The sequence below is a fragment of the Macrobrachium nipponense genome, chromosome 41 (genome assembly GCF_015104395.2).
Source record: "Macrobrachium nipponense isolate FS-2020 chromosome 41, ASM1510439v2, whole genome shotgun sequence".
NCBI lineage: Eukaryota > Metazoa > Arthropoda > Malacostraca > Decapoda > Palaemonidae > Macrobrachium > Macrobrachium nipponense.
In genome coordinates, this window is record NC_061102.1 from 28,683,943 (window position 1) to 28,699,830 (window position 15,888).

Below are 15,888 nucleotides of genomic sequence, written 5' to 3' on the forward strand. Positions count from 1 at the left end.
TCAAACAGACAGTACCATTGTTGAATTCCCAAAACTGTTACACCCTGTCGTAACCGGCTTCTTTGCTTTATACCTATTACCTACCCACATTCCAGTCGCCCCTCTCCTCCATTCTTTATATAGGTTGGTACCCCTAGCAATGAATAAACTATAATAAATTTAGGTACATTTGTTTTTCAAGATATTTTTTTTTATAATTTATTTTTATTTATAATCCACAATATTTGTTCTTTTATTGCAGCCTTGAAAGTGAGAATAGTCTTGAAACGTCGGCACAAATAAAGAAGTTATGTACCTACCAGTGTTTCCGCTGCCCTTATACATGTATCTATCTATATATTTATTCAATCTATATATTTCTCTCTATATATATGTATGTGTTTGTACACACACACCCACACACACGCACATACACCATTTAACAAATAAAACCCTCATAAACGGTACAATTTTGGATATAAAATAAAGGTAAAAACGATTGCTTTCAAAAACTCAAGAATATGGTTTATGACAAAACAAGAGTTCAACTTAAATAAAATATTTTATACTCTAGGTATATCAGTGGAATACTTATCAAGGCACTTTTGTATATTAAGGCAGGAATGAACAATCACCATTAATCTCATCACGCAAATAGACTCTGTGACCTCTCTTAGGTCGAGTTAGCAGATTAAGTCGACAACTACAATATAATATAAAAAAACCTTAACAATTATGCGCTTTTGAAAGCGTACTTAAATGTCAAAAAAGATTACCCATTAGATGTTTGTGATCTTTAGTATTACAGTAGTCTTCCATGAAGTCGGCTAAGCAAGTTTTCTATAATTTGAGTACCATTTTCTTTGACATTTATTGTTGCATAATTATGTCGCTTATAGTACGGTTTCCATTACCATTCATGTAATAAATACCTTTATAATAGAAGCTTGCCTTTAATCAAGATGGACCATGATTATTGCATTGTAAACTTCTATCAGTGATGAGAACACTACCAATGAATGAACTTTTAGGTATAAGACTAGTATTAATTTTTCAGTACGTGGCATAGTATTTCCAAACGTTAGAATTCATTGCTATAAATGTATTAAATGAGTAAAGGTTTTCCTAAACAACTAACATCCTTGAGTTTAAGTATCCTTCATGATTATCCTTCAAATGTAAAAACCAGTTTGGGCTGAAGAGCCAATAGTTAAGAGACCAATAACCCGAAACTTTTACCCCAATCTTTATAAAGAATTTTTTTCTTCTTTTAATAATTAAAGTATTTCGTTTAGTGCGTGTGCGTTTAATCCAGTGCAGTCTGTGAACGACATTAATGGATTCCCGGATGCTAGATTCGTACTTAAATTGCTGAAACGTTGATGGCCCTTTGCAAATTAACAACCTCCACTATACATTAGCTATCTCATACACCTTAATTAACTCTTGACTGATGACTCATCAGCAATGGCCAAACACCCATACCGACATTGCGTCATTTATTACCATAATTTAGTACAATCACTCTCATTCCCAGGACACCAATGTCCGTTCCAATGCCTCCCTCCTATTTAACCCTTCCTAGGCCACCAATTCTTCCATACCCATAACACTTCTGACTATTAAACTTTTCATCAACATATCTTCGTTAGTTCTGCATATCTGCACATTTTCACCTTATCGATCCTTTTACATGGATTACACTAGCAGCTCATCCATGCAGTTTTAGGCTGGTTTCTGTCATTCATATTCAATAACTACACACCACATCCCTAAAGCGAGTTGCTCAAAAGCGCTTTTATACATTTCTACGTAGTATCCATAGTGATTTCAAGTGTCTTTCCAATCCTTTGCAACACGTCAAATTGCCGTTCTTGTTTAACTTATTCTGTGTAATAGTTTGTGTTTGTATGGTGTTTTTACGTTGCATGGAACCGGTGGTTATTCAGCAACGGGACCAACGTCTTTACGTGACTTCCGAACCCCGTCGAGAGTGAACTTCTATCACCAGAAATACACATCTCTAACCCCTCAGCGGAAATGCCCGAGAATCGAACTCGCGGCCACCGAGGTGGCACGCCAACACCCTACCATCCACGCCGCTGAGTCGCTTTCTGAGTGATAGTAATAGCTAATACAAATAGTTTCTGTTGGGTGAGAGGAATTCCACACAAGACCTCTCACTCCTTTCACATATTATTGCATTTATAGTTGGGTCAGGGCCACTGCCATTACACGATTAGTCACAAATGGTTTAAAGTTGGTAGAACCGCGTTTTTCCCCTGAATGTGGTTCCAGAGCCTTGAAATATGCAGCTTCTAGAGACAATTTTTTGAAAACATTATTGCTCAGTTTCAATTATAGGACGAAAAAAGGATCATAATAGTGCCACTGTATTAAGTAGGGTATTTATATGCTGTTTGGGCCCGTAAAAAGAAACATTACACAAAAGAAGAAAGATGCCCCTGTTAACGAAAATTTTTTTTGTTATGATAGGTGGCTATTAAAAAACAATTACAAAGAAATAAAAAAAGTTTCTCACAAAAGGGTACATTAAATACTGTTTTTGAGTAACCAGTATTGACTTTGTAAGTAATAGTACAATTATTACCTAGTGTTTAAAAAAATAATTTTAAAAAATCCATGGTAATTTGTAAATATTGTAGGTATATATTTTAGTAATATTTTGTAACATTTACTTGTGAAAATGATATGTAATATTTTTCTAATAAAAGTAAAAAAACAAAAACAAAGATTATACAAGATCAAGTAGTGAAATGGGGAATTTGCAGTGTGACTAAATACATTCGATGGATAAACTGTTAATTTGATGATGTGGGTCCTGCGAGCGCTATGGCAGTGGTGCGGGACCTGGATAAGCCGTCAACGGTAATAAGTCGAAGTAAATAAGCGTAGTTTAAACCAAACAACCTAAACTGATCAAGAAAAGACTCGGACAGCAGGGTCCTCGTCACATAATATTAAGTCCAAGTAAAGGGGCATAATCTGCAGTGTTCACCGACACTAAAGTTGGCCTTTAGAGGGCTAAGTTCCAACATAAAAATTCAATGCCATCTAGAGACGACGAGGCTCTTCAGTGAAGATAGTCAGTTTAGCAATTAACAACTAACTTTCATGTGGGTGAGAAATTAAGGGTACACGTTTAACTTGAAAATAGTAGAAATTCTTGTTATCGTGTTAGATTATTCATTACTCATTGCTAATAGTAGCTTTTTATCTTGTGAATCTTGCTGGAAATGATGAGGTGGATTGAAACTGCATTAACCATCCAACAGTTACAAAGAGTAGTCAGAGAGAGAGAGAGAACCTTGTGTGTTTTCATTTGAAAGGAGTTGGAAAGTTCTTAAGACATACAGATACACGGCCTAGACTAAAAAACGGGAAATGCTACACAACCTGGACCAAAATCTGGAGAAATGCGAAAAGTGTTTCCCTAAACTAACTTTAAAAAAATCTTTACTGGAAATTCTGACTTTGCACCAGATTCTTCATGAACAGTTACTTATAACGACCAATTTAACTGCTAGTTGCAGCCATTTGAGAGAAAATGGCTCTCAATGAATCCTCAACAGTTGCTTTAGAACTATCTAAGACCAAGTTCAAAAATCACTCGATAATCAAAGAGAGAGAGAGAGAGAGAGAGAGAGAGAGAGAGAGAGAGAGAGAGAGAGAGAGAGAGTTTACTTAAAAGCTGGGCCGATACATTTAATCTCTATTCGTGCTGGCAGAGCTACTCGGTAAATGTTCACTTTTAATTTGTAGAAACAAACCGTAATTATAGCAACTTTCTCAAAAGAGAACATAACATCGCATCTATCTAACAAGGTATATTTGAAATTTCCTGGAACCCTTTTCATTAACAACGGACAATCGTAAAGTAGAAGTTTTTGAAAGTGCGCACAATTAAGTAACCGTACTATATAGACATTGCCTATCGATAGATCGTAATATGAAAATGTAGAGCAATTCCATACGTGCTGACGAAAGCTCCTACTATGAGATTCAGGGCCTCTGTAACACGGTTTTTTCGCAATAACTTTTTATCTATGCATTTCATAAATATAACGCTTATTCAGAATACATATTATATCAACACATAAATTTTAAGTGTATTCTGCACTACGTAGGTTGAATAAATTTGGTACTTATAATGTAAAAGTGACCTTTTTTGAAGACGGGCCAACTTACTCAGAGAAAAGGTTTCGAACGCACTCGTTACGTAACTTATGACAGCATTTCTTCCCTCTTTCTCGATGGATGATTGGCTATACGTAACGAAGGTTAAACCTCTGGCAACAATGACATTAAATTTAAATACAAGCAAAGCAGTACACCTTAATGAACTCTGGAACCTCTCCACTGATAATTGTCATAATGAACAAACCAACAAAATATGTTAATAAATACAAAAAAACTTCGATTATTAGTCTAACTCCCAAAATAAGTTTCCAAAGAAATTACAGTCTACTTTATAGGTCACAATCAGATTAACAAGATGTAGGGAATAGTTGGTAATTATCAACTTCTACAGTAGTATTACTACGCTAGCACTGATACCCCACCCACATCTTGTATCGTTCCGCCATTCATAAAGTCTTTGGGTTTCAGAGCCGATGGAATTTCTGTCTGGTGGATGGGCGGGGCAACATTTAGTCAAAAGGAGTTTGTTTACCTTGCTTACGTAATGAATGTTTTTCGACTCTTGGCTCGTAATCATTGGCCATGGCGTCGGCTAGAGCATTTTTACTCTATAAAAATTAAAACTATCGGGTTTAGGTTATTGATAATGCTGACAAAATTTGTGTGTGGGTTTAGGTTATTGATAATGCTGACAAAATTTGTGTGTGGTTGTAAAATATACATATGTCAACTTTCAGCTACATCCGGTGCTTTGACAAGGAGCAAAGTCCAAAAAACCGTGTTACAGAGACCCTGAATCTCATAGTAGTATATTATATAACACCACCATAAGCGCAACTGGTTTTTAAATTGTTTTCTAAGGATGTCTGAGGGACAAATATTTTGGAAGAATAAAGCATTAGTTGCAAACTGAACCTAATCACTTAACAGAGGATTTTATAATTTTTATCTAATCCTGTATAGTTCATGAAAAGTAAGCACTATACTATTATCATCAAGTAAATTCAATGGCAATACTAAAGTCCTATTTAGGGTAAGAGGGTTTTATTAAAAAGGAAACGGTTACTCATATAAATTTGGCAGGATAGACTAGACTTATTCCGATAATAATTCTTGATGTATACAAACCACCAACTTGAAGGCGTCCGGTGTTTTGTCTGTTTGTTTGCATTGTGTTTTTACGTTGCATGGAACCAGTGGTTATTCAGCAACGGGACCAACGACTTTACGTGATTTCCAAACCACGTCGAAGATTGAATTTCTATCACCAGAAATAAACAACTCTCACTCCTCAATGGAATGCCCGTGAATCGAACTCGCGTCCACCGAGGTGGCAGTCCAAGACCATACCGACCACGCCACCGAGCGTCCGGTGTTAACTGGATTAGAATTCCCAAAGCGAACAAATAAAATATGCGCCGAAGGACAGAGCTTTCTGTATAGCCGTTACAGCGTATAATCAAGGCCACCTAAAATAGCTCTATCTTTTGGTGGTCTCGGTATAATGTTGTACGAGCCGCGGCCCATGAAACACTCAGCCGGCTGTGGCGGCCTATCCTATAGCGTTGCCAGAAGCACAATTATGACGTCCTTTAACCATAAATAATAAAAACTGCAGGGCTACAGCTGCACTTTGGTATGCTAGACGATTTCAGGGTGGATGATCAACATATCAATTTGCAGCCCTCTAGCTTCAGTAGTTTTTATAATTTGAGGCCGGACAGCAAATAGCGTGGACGGATACAGAGCCGGCGCTATTAACAGTTTTCTTACAGAAAACCAATTGTGTTCTCTTCGATTTTCTCATTACCCTGACGGACGATCAATACTGCAATTCTTGATCTCTTCATTTCATGCAGCAAGTGTTCAGCTGTGGTAATCATACATAGTTGATTGGAACATTAACAACTTCATAGTTAACGTGGACAATTATCATACACCCACGAATTCCAGGCTAATAACTCTCGTTTATGAAATCAAGTCTGCAGGTCAGGCTAACCTGCCGTATTGGAAGGTAATGGGACGACGGATACATAATCGTTATGTAAACTTAAAAGGTTGACCAAGATTAATTTCAATATAGCCAATAAAGGGAATACTACTAACAGGCCCCAATCGCATCGGCCATTATCAAGAGAAACCCTTTGACTGCGCTGCTACGTCGGTGAATTTCTGCTACGACGAGTTAGTGCTTTTTTAAACTTACTGAAATAAAAAAGAACGCTAACAGTATGTCTGCAAGTAACCATATCCCTAATAAGTTATTAATCTCCGATAACGAACAGATTCCTGCATTGATGCAATCTTACACTTCCCCAGCAGTGTTGCCAAGTATGAAGGACGAAGTGCATAATTATATAGGCACCTTTAATATGTGCGTGTGTGAGTTGGTCGGTGGAAGGGGAAAGGCGCAAGACAGCCATGGCGACCTGTCTAGCTACTTCGTCGAAGGAGGCAAAGGCATCACTCAATGCTCTCCTTGTTCGAGTTCGTTCGTGTTCCAGAAACTAATACATATAACCCATAAACATAAAATCTGGGCAAAATGGTCACGTAAGAGGTATGTATCTATTTTCATTGGCTTACAAGGGGTGCTAACCGTTTTCTCACGGGCGTTGCAGAAAGGGAGCAGTGGATCTCCAGCGCTTCTGTGAAAGCGCCGACTGGAGAGAGAGAGAGAGAGAGAGAGAGAGAGAGAGAGAGAGAGAGAGAGAGAGAGAGAGACGTGAAGGTAATTTGGCAGCTGAGGTTCGACTTCAACATGTCTGGCGTTACATCTTAACAGCGCGAACAAAATAGGAGTGAGCCAATGAAATGAAATATGGAGTTACAGGCATGTATTAATTCGGCTATTAAAACAATCTCGTCAGAAAAAATGTCAACAAAAAGGAGTACCTATACGAAGTTATTATTTTCACGCATATATTTGTACATATGTATTATATACAAATATTTAGATATGCTCACTTGATAACTGAATGGATATGCCACTTGACCAAAAATCAACCCAAAAATGTATAGGACCAAATCCTGGTCAGGGAAGAGTGTTTTATAATTTCCTTTGGGTGTAAATTGAATTAAATATCTAAGGGCTCCATATTCAGAGTACAAAATTCAAATTAGTATAACTGGGACATTTTAATACCCTGACAATTTCTTTTTACGTACCTGGAACTTAATTTTCCTTTTCCTTTCTAATTCTTACACGTAATCCTCTCTCTTTGCCTCTGAACGATTGTGTCCAGTCTTGTTACAGAGCAGTTTTCCAGCATCCTCCAGGTTTTAAATTTCGATTTTGACATTTTTAAATTGACCCCAGAGGATATTTTTCCTAAAAAAATAACTGTATCAAGAGGCCCTTCAGACACTTTGATTAAGGACTGACGTGATTCTTATATTTTCAAGTCCAACGATCTCCGTAAAATACCTCGATTTTTGTATCAAGTGGTAAAAACACAATAAGTAAAAAATTGAGAGAGAGAGAGAGAGAGAGAGAAAGAGAGAGATTCACTGTAATGCTCACTTCCAGTTCCGATATTTTCACCTTCCGTGCTATAGACTATTTTAATCCGATAGGAAAGGTAGTAACAAACATCTCGGACAATGAAGCATTGATATTATAAAGTATATTCAAATCCTCATGTTAATTGGAATATATGTTTTAATGTATTCTTCATTTCTCTAACATACATGTAAGTACAATTCAAGTATGGGGTGTAACCATGCACGTTTTGTATGGCTCTTTTGCTTCTACAAGTCATTAGACAATTTTTTTTGGCCGGGGAGACGCGACATTTGGAGTAGCCAAAATAGAGTCAATCAATGAATTAATAAATAACAGAGCTCCGTGCGCGGACGTGACCTCATGTTACCAGCGCACTCCACAGACATCTGTTTGAGAAGGTGGTGGGAAAAACAAATAGCTATGACTTCTTCAACCTCAAGCTTCATTCGGAATGAATGGCTCGTCTATGAAAAGCTCTCGACTGATAATCAAACTAGGAAATTCTCAGCAACCCATGAGTGAAATGGGGACTGATTGTTGGGAAGCTTTACCACGGCCATCAAACCCTAAAACTTTTACAGAAGTCTTTGGAATTTCAGTTATGCCTGATGGAAATATATCCTTGAAAAAAAAACAACCTCCAGATTCTTACAGCTGTTAGAATCCACGAATTCTTTGAGTTTCCCCTAGTACTTATTCTCACGGGCACTTCTATTCATTTGGGATGGAATAGACTACAGAACACTTTAGGGTCACATCAGCCTTCAGGAATGATATGTTCTAGCGTTATATATGGTTTCAAAATGAGTTAAAAGCCAATGCAGCAGGTTTGATATGTCGCCATTTCACAAAAATTTATTAAAATATTAGTAGGTCTGTTTTAAAAGATTTTACAGTATATAGTTCACTTTGTTTGTTTGTATGGTGTTTTCATGTTGCATGGAACCAATGGTTATTCAGCAACGGGACCAACGGCTTTACGTGACTTCCGAACCACGTCGAAGAGTGAATTTCTATCACCAGAAATACACATCTCTAACCCCTCAGTCACTTTGTTTGGTTTTATGTACAGCCCTCCACAGGGATGATTCCCTCTCTGGCGAGCTCTTGTACGTTTTCAAAATAAGTTGCCTCATATTTCATAATTGTCTTTTAGTGTTTTCTCCTTAGTATAGTGGCTCCTGCAGAATAAGAGAATCTTTAGTTCTTTTTTTAAATTTGCTTTCATCTTGTATGATCTTCACTTTAGGGGGTATTTTGTTGTATTGGTGCGCGATATCACTCTCTCTCTCTCGCCTCACAATTTGTTATAGGTTCAAATAGTCAAAACACTTCACTTGCTGTGTGATTACAATATTCATTTCAGGTCTAAAGAAGCTTAAGCAGTTGCTCAGATATGTTGGATCACCATATTGGTTCACCCATATTTTACTGCTTTTAAGATTGCAAGGCGTATTTTGTATTCTATTCTTGCTTTTACTGGGAGCCAATGCAGCTCAATTAGTGCTGGGGTTATCGTCACGGAAACTTAATCCTTTTATTAATAATGACGATATTAGAGGGTTACTGTACTTCCTGCTACCTAGGATGACGAAGGCAATGAAATATTGAATTAGCTTTGCAGGTGCCATTACTATCAGAATACTCTTAAATGTATGTTTCTCAGTTATGTATGCTTCTCGTTGTGTAAGGAAGTGAAACAGTGTAGTCGCAATGCCACTAATTCTATACCCCATAAATTAGGAGTTAAATTTGATCCTACAACTGACAAATAATGCGTTGGGTCACTCAGCCTTTCGAGAAATACAAATGGACGAATTGTCATTCGTCTGTTTGGTGTTTTTACGTTGCATAGAACCAGTGATTATTCAGCAACGGGACCAACGGCTTTACGTGACTTTCGAACCACGTCGAGAGTGAACTTCTATCAACAGAAATGGACATATCTCACCCCTCTATGGAATGCCCGAGAATCGAACTCGCGGCCATCTAGGTGGCACGCCAACACCATATCGCCCACGCCACTGAGGCGCTATTCGTCTGAAATTCGTATATGTTCCTTCAGCTTCCTTGCGTTTGCGGATATTTTTTTTCTGGATCAATTTGAGAGCCTTACCACTTTCGTTCAAGCTTCGACATCATCAATATTACAGCGGAATAACTTGTAGATCTAGATTTTACTTTTGTTCACCTTGTTATGACTGGAATACATACTTTTCAAGCTTTGTATCTGGCTTAAATATTTCATTTGTTCTTACTTAGGACTTAGAAAATTATAATACTCATAAGTCTAATCTAAAGTGAACAAATATGGCGATGGCCTAAAACTTTACAAACAGGCCCCTTATGAGTCTTGTGACTTTTCCTTCCAGATAGCCACTCGTTGTGGTGTTAGCTTTGAGATGGGAGCCAGAGAACCATTACATCTATTTTGAATTTCCTCATGCGAGGACTTATAGATTAAGTACTCCTTCCCTACTAGATATGAATATCTAGTAAACGTTAAGGGCACAATTGAAAATTTACAGGTTAAAATATAGTTAATTCTTGGGAATCTTAGAAAGTAAACTTTCCTACTAGGGAGGACAACGGATTACGTACAAGCAAGGATGTTTTCGACTTTGGGCTAATAACGCCATTTCTCATTAGCTGTTGGTTGGTAAGGCCCCTAGGATCCACATCAAACCACATAACCCCTTTCAGCTTAATCTAAACCACCACCAACTTACTGGCTGAAAGCTGAATATTACTTAACAGTGTCAAGAAACTTACCCCAGTTTTGGTTACCTACAGACAACTGATGGTGAAATAACGCAATCAACCTTTTAATATAATAGGAATGAAATGGGTGTTTTGATCCAATAGCCCCGTGCAACTTCCAACAAACTTACAACAAATTACTGAGAAGTCTAATAACCTAACGTTCACTTCAGCTTTACCATCAAACATTAATTCCAATATTTCAGAGCAAACTATTAAAGTTACATACTACGTCACTTGCTAGAGCCAAACATTCTCCTGGCAATGGCTTATTGTCACGCTGGTATCGATATAAAAATATCGTATAAACACTAGATAAATATTAATTTGTATATAGCACTTGATAGTTTGCGGTATAATAGTTTATTATAAATATAGACCCGTGTGTAATTTGGTTCTTTAAAATATATGTTTTCCCCTTCAAGTTCCGTCGACTTCTAGGCAAGTCAACTCAAGAGTAAATATGATTGTGGGGAATAGATGGAGATGAAAGCGAATTGTTACAATGTTCAACAAGTATCCTTTACATTCATTGGTCGTACTGTTATTATTCCACGTGCTGCTTGCGTTTACATTACTACCCTTTATGCTACGATATCCACTGAACGAAAACTTTCCATATTTTGAAATAAGACAGAATCCTGAGGGAGACTGGACGTGGAAAGAACGTTGTACAACGACCGCGTTGGTCTGGAAAACGAAAATGCCAAGTACGAGTATTCTTCATATTCATGAAAAGCATCAAGAGTGAAAATAGCACAAATGGAGTATAGTAGTACAATTCCTCGACAGTTAATCCCCCTTCACCGAAAATAAAATTGACATTACGTGTGTACTTTTCTTGCAGCTATCTAATAGTATATTGTCAAATACATTGCTCTACAATCCACATGCAACTTGACAAACTAAAATTAAAATATGTATATCTGGTGTATGATGTCAAACACGATTTGCTAGAGGCCAGGTAAGGTGATAAACGCATAAGAAAATAATTATTTTCCACATTCCACATCCATGACCAACAGCACCAACACGATCGTGTATAAATCCCAGTAGTGAAGAAGCACGTGTGAAGAAGATACCCGGTAGTTAATGAACAACGGTGGATCGTTACCAGGGCGGGCAGTTCGCAAAGAGAACTTTGTGGAACGGGAAAATGACACATTCTTGAGCAAATAACCTCAAAGGGTAAAGGCATATTAGATAAATATAATCCTCTGTTGATGCTCATTTTATGATTAGCAATTATCATATTAGGATTTAAGGGTACTTTAATAACAAGCTCAAGTAAATTGTAAGACCCCTGTGAAAATGAACATAATTGACCTCTTATGAGTATAAATGCGCAAAAATGCTGGCAAATCATTCAGTTCGTTAGCCATCTGTAATTGCAATAATAAATGACTCGCGTATGACAGGGAACGATACGAAATTCCTTGCTAAAGCAACAAACACGATACAAATGGGAGGAATGATGTGTAATTGTGGAAAATTATGGAAATAAGAATTTTCTCTCTTCTTTCCTTCTGTTTGCTAAGCTCCCCCAGAGAGGGCGAACTAAGGGACGGGGAAGAGGCGCCAAGATACAAGGGAAATGGAGGTAAATGACGTGCATCAGAGATAATTGTAACTACAGTTTATGCAGGAAAATTCGTTATGCAGAGTAATTATTGGGGCTTAAGTATTTTAAGTTAATAAAAGTATTTTTACATACACATGATACGGACAGTTGAAGTTGCATAGTACTAGTTGTACTCTCCTAGCTATAGATAATTAATGTAAGATTTTTGTACAGTCAAAATACTGTCCTTTTATATAATTACAAAGTCTTATTAACCGAGTAGTTGAGAACTAGTGCTGGTGAAGTTACTTAAAGAACTGTAAGTTAAGTCAGCCACTTTCCTGGTATACCGGTATGGGGTGAACAATATGTTCGAGCATAAATATTTGATCTCGAAATTGTTCTAATAATGAAATTTCCCTCACGGTGGTTTAAAAAACGTTTAGAATAAAAACCTAGTTATATTTTTCTTCGGTGCAGATCAATATTGTAATTTAACTCAATCTGATATTCTAAATTAAATTACAAAATTAAACACGCTGACAAACTCAATGAATTTATACTTTCGTGTTATTTTGCAACATATCTAAATTCACTTTCTATTTTTTGCATATAATGAACCTTTCATTTCCTTTATATAATGCATACTACACGGGATGAGTGCTATTTATAAAGTTAAAAAATCTTTTAGCAATGCCTACAGTGTATCATGTGAGCAGCAGTGAAGGCATTTCTTCGCATCAGAGCAGCTCTGAGTGGTTGGATCATAAGCAAAGACAATAAAACGAAAGATGGGAAACTGACTATTTATACCATTAAAAAAAACGTCATCCAACCCCCGTCAGGATGCGCGCCATCTATTGATTATGCCCTCAACTAAAACTCGGCTGTGGCGTAGCGCGGCTTTTTTAAAAATGTTAAAATTTATTCTTATGCTCCAATAAACTTCTCTTTATAAATTATTGGAATACTAAATCGATTAATATTGCTTGTTAACATGATTTATATGGCTCTATCATAGCTTATGACTTATATATTAGGCATTTCTGAATCATTAAATAAAATCCTTCAGTTAATGTAACATTAATTGCTAAGTATCTTTATCTAAAATTGAGAGGGCAGTTAAGAATGAAACAACTTATTCTCATATTATCTATATATAATTATTATATATATAATATATTTATAATATATATATATATTATTTATATTATCTATCATATATAATATATATACATATATATGACTGGTAAAAATGTTCTGTAACAACAGAATTCCATCTAATAAAAGGAGCCCATAAAAACACCAAACTGTAGATAGAAAAGTACTATATTTCAGAGACTGCTGTCTCTCTCTTCAGGTATACCAAGAGAGAGACAGCAGCAGTCTCTGAAATATAGTACTTTTCTCTCTACAGTTTGGTGTTTTTATGGGCTCCTTTTATTAGGGGGGGACATATTATATAATATAATTTATTATTTATTATATCCTATTATTATATATTTATATCTATATATTATTTAAATATATATATTATTTTATAATATTATATATATATTCATAATAATATTAATTTATATAATTTATTATATATATATATATATATATATATATATCCAATATTATATCTATTATATATTATTATAATTATATATATAGATTAATTATATATATATATACTATATAAAGAATATATATATATAATATATATAGATTATATAATATACATATATTATATATATATATATATATATATATATATATATATTATATATATATATATATATATGATACTAAAATATTATATTATTATTATTATTATATATATGAAAATATTAATATTAATATACAAAAAAATTATATATATATATATATATAATATACTTATATATATATAAATATATATATATATTATATATATATATATATATATAGACTTATATATATATATATAATATAATATATATATATATATATATATATATATATATATATATATATATACTATATATTATATACTATATATAGATATTTCATTATACTATATATATAAAGTATAGTTAATAATAATTATTATATTTATAATATTTTATATATATATATATATTATAAAATTATATATATACTATATATATATTTAATATATATATTAAATATATATACTAGATATATATTTATACATATAGTATATATATATATTAATATATATATATATATAATATATATATATATATTATATATTAGATATATAGATAAAATATATATATATATCTATTATATATATTTATAAATAAGTATAATTATCTAAAATATAGGGATATATATATATATATATTATATATATTTATATAAAATATATATATATATATAGTATATATCTATATATAATAAATATATATAGATATATATATATATATATAATAATACCAAATATAGATATATATATATAGATATATAATATTAATACATATATTATGTATTATATATATCCTAATATATATACATATATAATTAATATATATATATATATATATACACATAGATATATATATAATGAATATTAATTTACAAAATAACTATAATATAGATAATATAATATTATATATATCTAATATATATATATATAATATGAAATAATACATATATAATATATATATTAGATAGAGATGACGTATATATAAATATCTAATATATATATATATATATATAAAATATATAAATATATAGATATAAATAATAAATATATACATATATATATATTATATATATAAAATATTCAATATAATCAATATATAATATATATATAAATTTTAATAATATCTATATATAAAATATATAAATTTATAAATACATATTATAATATATGATATATTATATATCTATATAAATAATATATATATATATAGATATATCAGTCTTGAAAAATAGTGGGTTCGTTAATCTTGGCACGATCCGAACCATGACGAGAGTTAATATGGCCTCGGGTCTTGGGTACCAGGGTATACCCAACTCTTGGTTAGCCTTGGATAACCTCAAGTAAATGTTGAATAATTTCTACATTTAACAAGCACAAGTGGTGGTAATCTGGATCCCAATGTACCAAAGATTTTATAAAGAATAATGTCTTCCTTTGTACTATTTATCAATATCAGTTAACCTCCACATTATTAACGCTAGAATGTAGAACTCGAAGTCTATGGAAGGATTCTTGAAATACAGGTCCACAAATCACAGCGGTAAAAGGGAGGGTTGTCAAGATTCCACAGGTAAATTCAGTTTAAAGTTTTCTAGTCATGATAGACATGACCGAAAAGAAAACGGTTACTAAAACTTCATATATGATAAAAGTACAGAAGTCCCGAGACACATAAGACCAGTGTGTAATTATTAAGGCCCAGATACACTGTCAATCATGATTGTGCAATCTAAGTGGTTGTGCAGGCATATCCTTTATTGAGTAGGTGTGATTGACAGTTTGCGCAGATGATTGAGTAGTGTTTGCCCAATCATAGTAGTTACACAATTAGGACTGATAGTCTGTAGCGATTATTGCGCCAACAGCTCAGTCTTTTCTTTGGTACCATGGCGAGCGCACAGGACTCTCAAGATTTTTTGAGGGAGTTTATTCATCTCTATAGAGATTTTCCTGCTTTGTGGAAAATTAAAAGCGATGATTATAAGAACAGAGTTTTGAAAAGTGAATGCTGTGTCAAATTAATAGAAAAAATGCGAGAAATAGACCCTAGTGCCACACGATCCACAGTGACCAAGAAATTAAATTCTTTACGTTCGAACTATCGAAGGGAACTGAAAAAGGTACTCAACAGTATGAAGTCAGGTGCTGATGTAGATGATATATACACGCCTTCATTGTGGTATTTCGACGACCTTTCATTCCTTCGTGACCAGGAGGTCCAGCAAC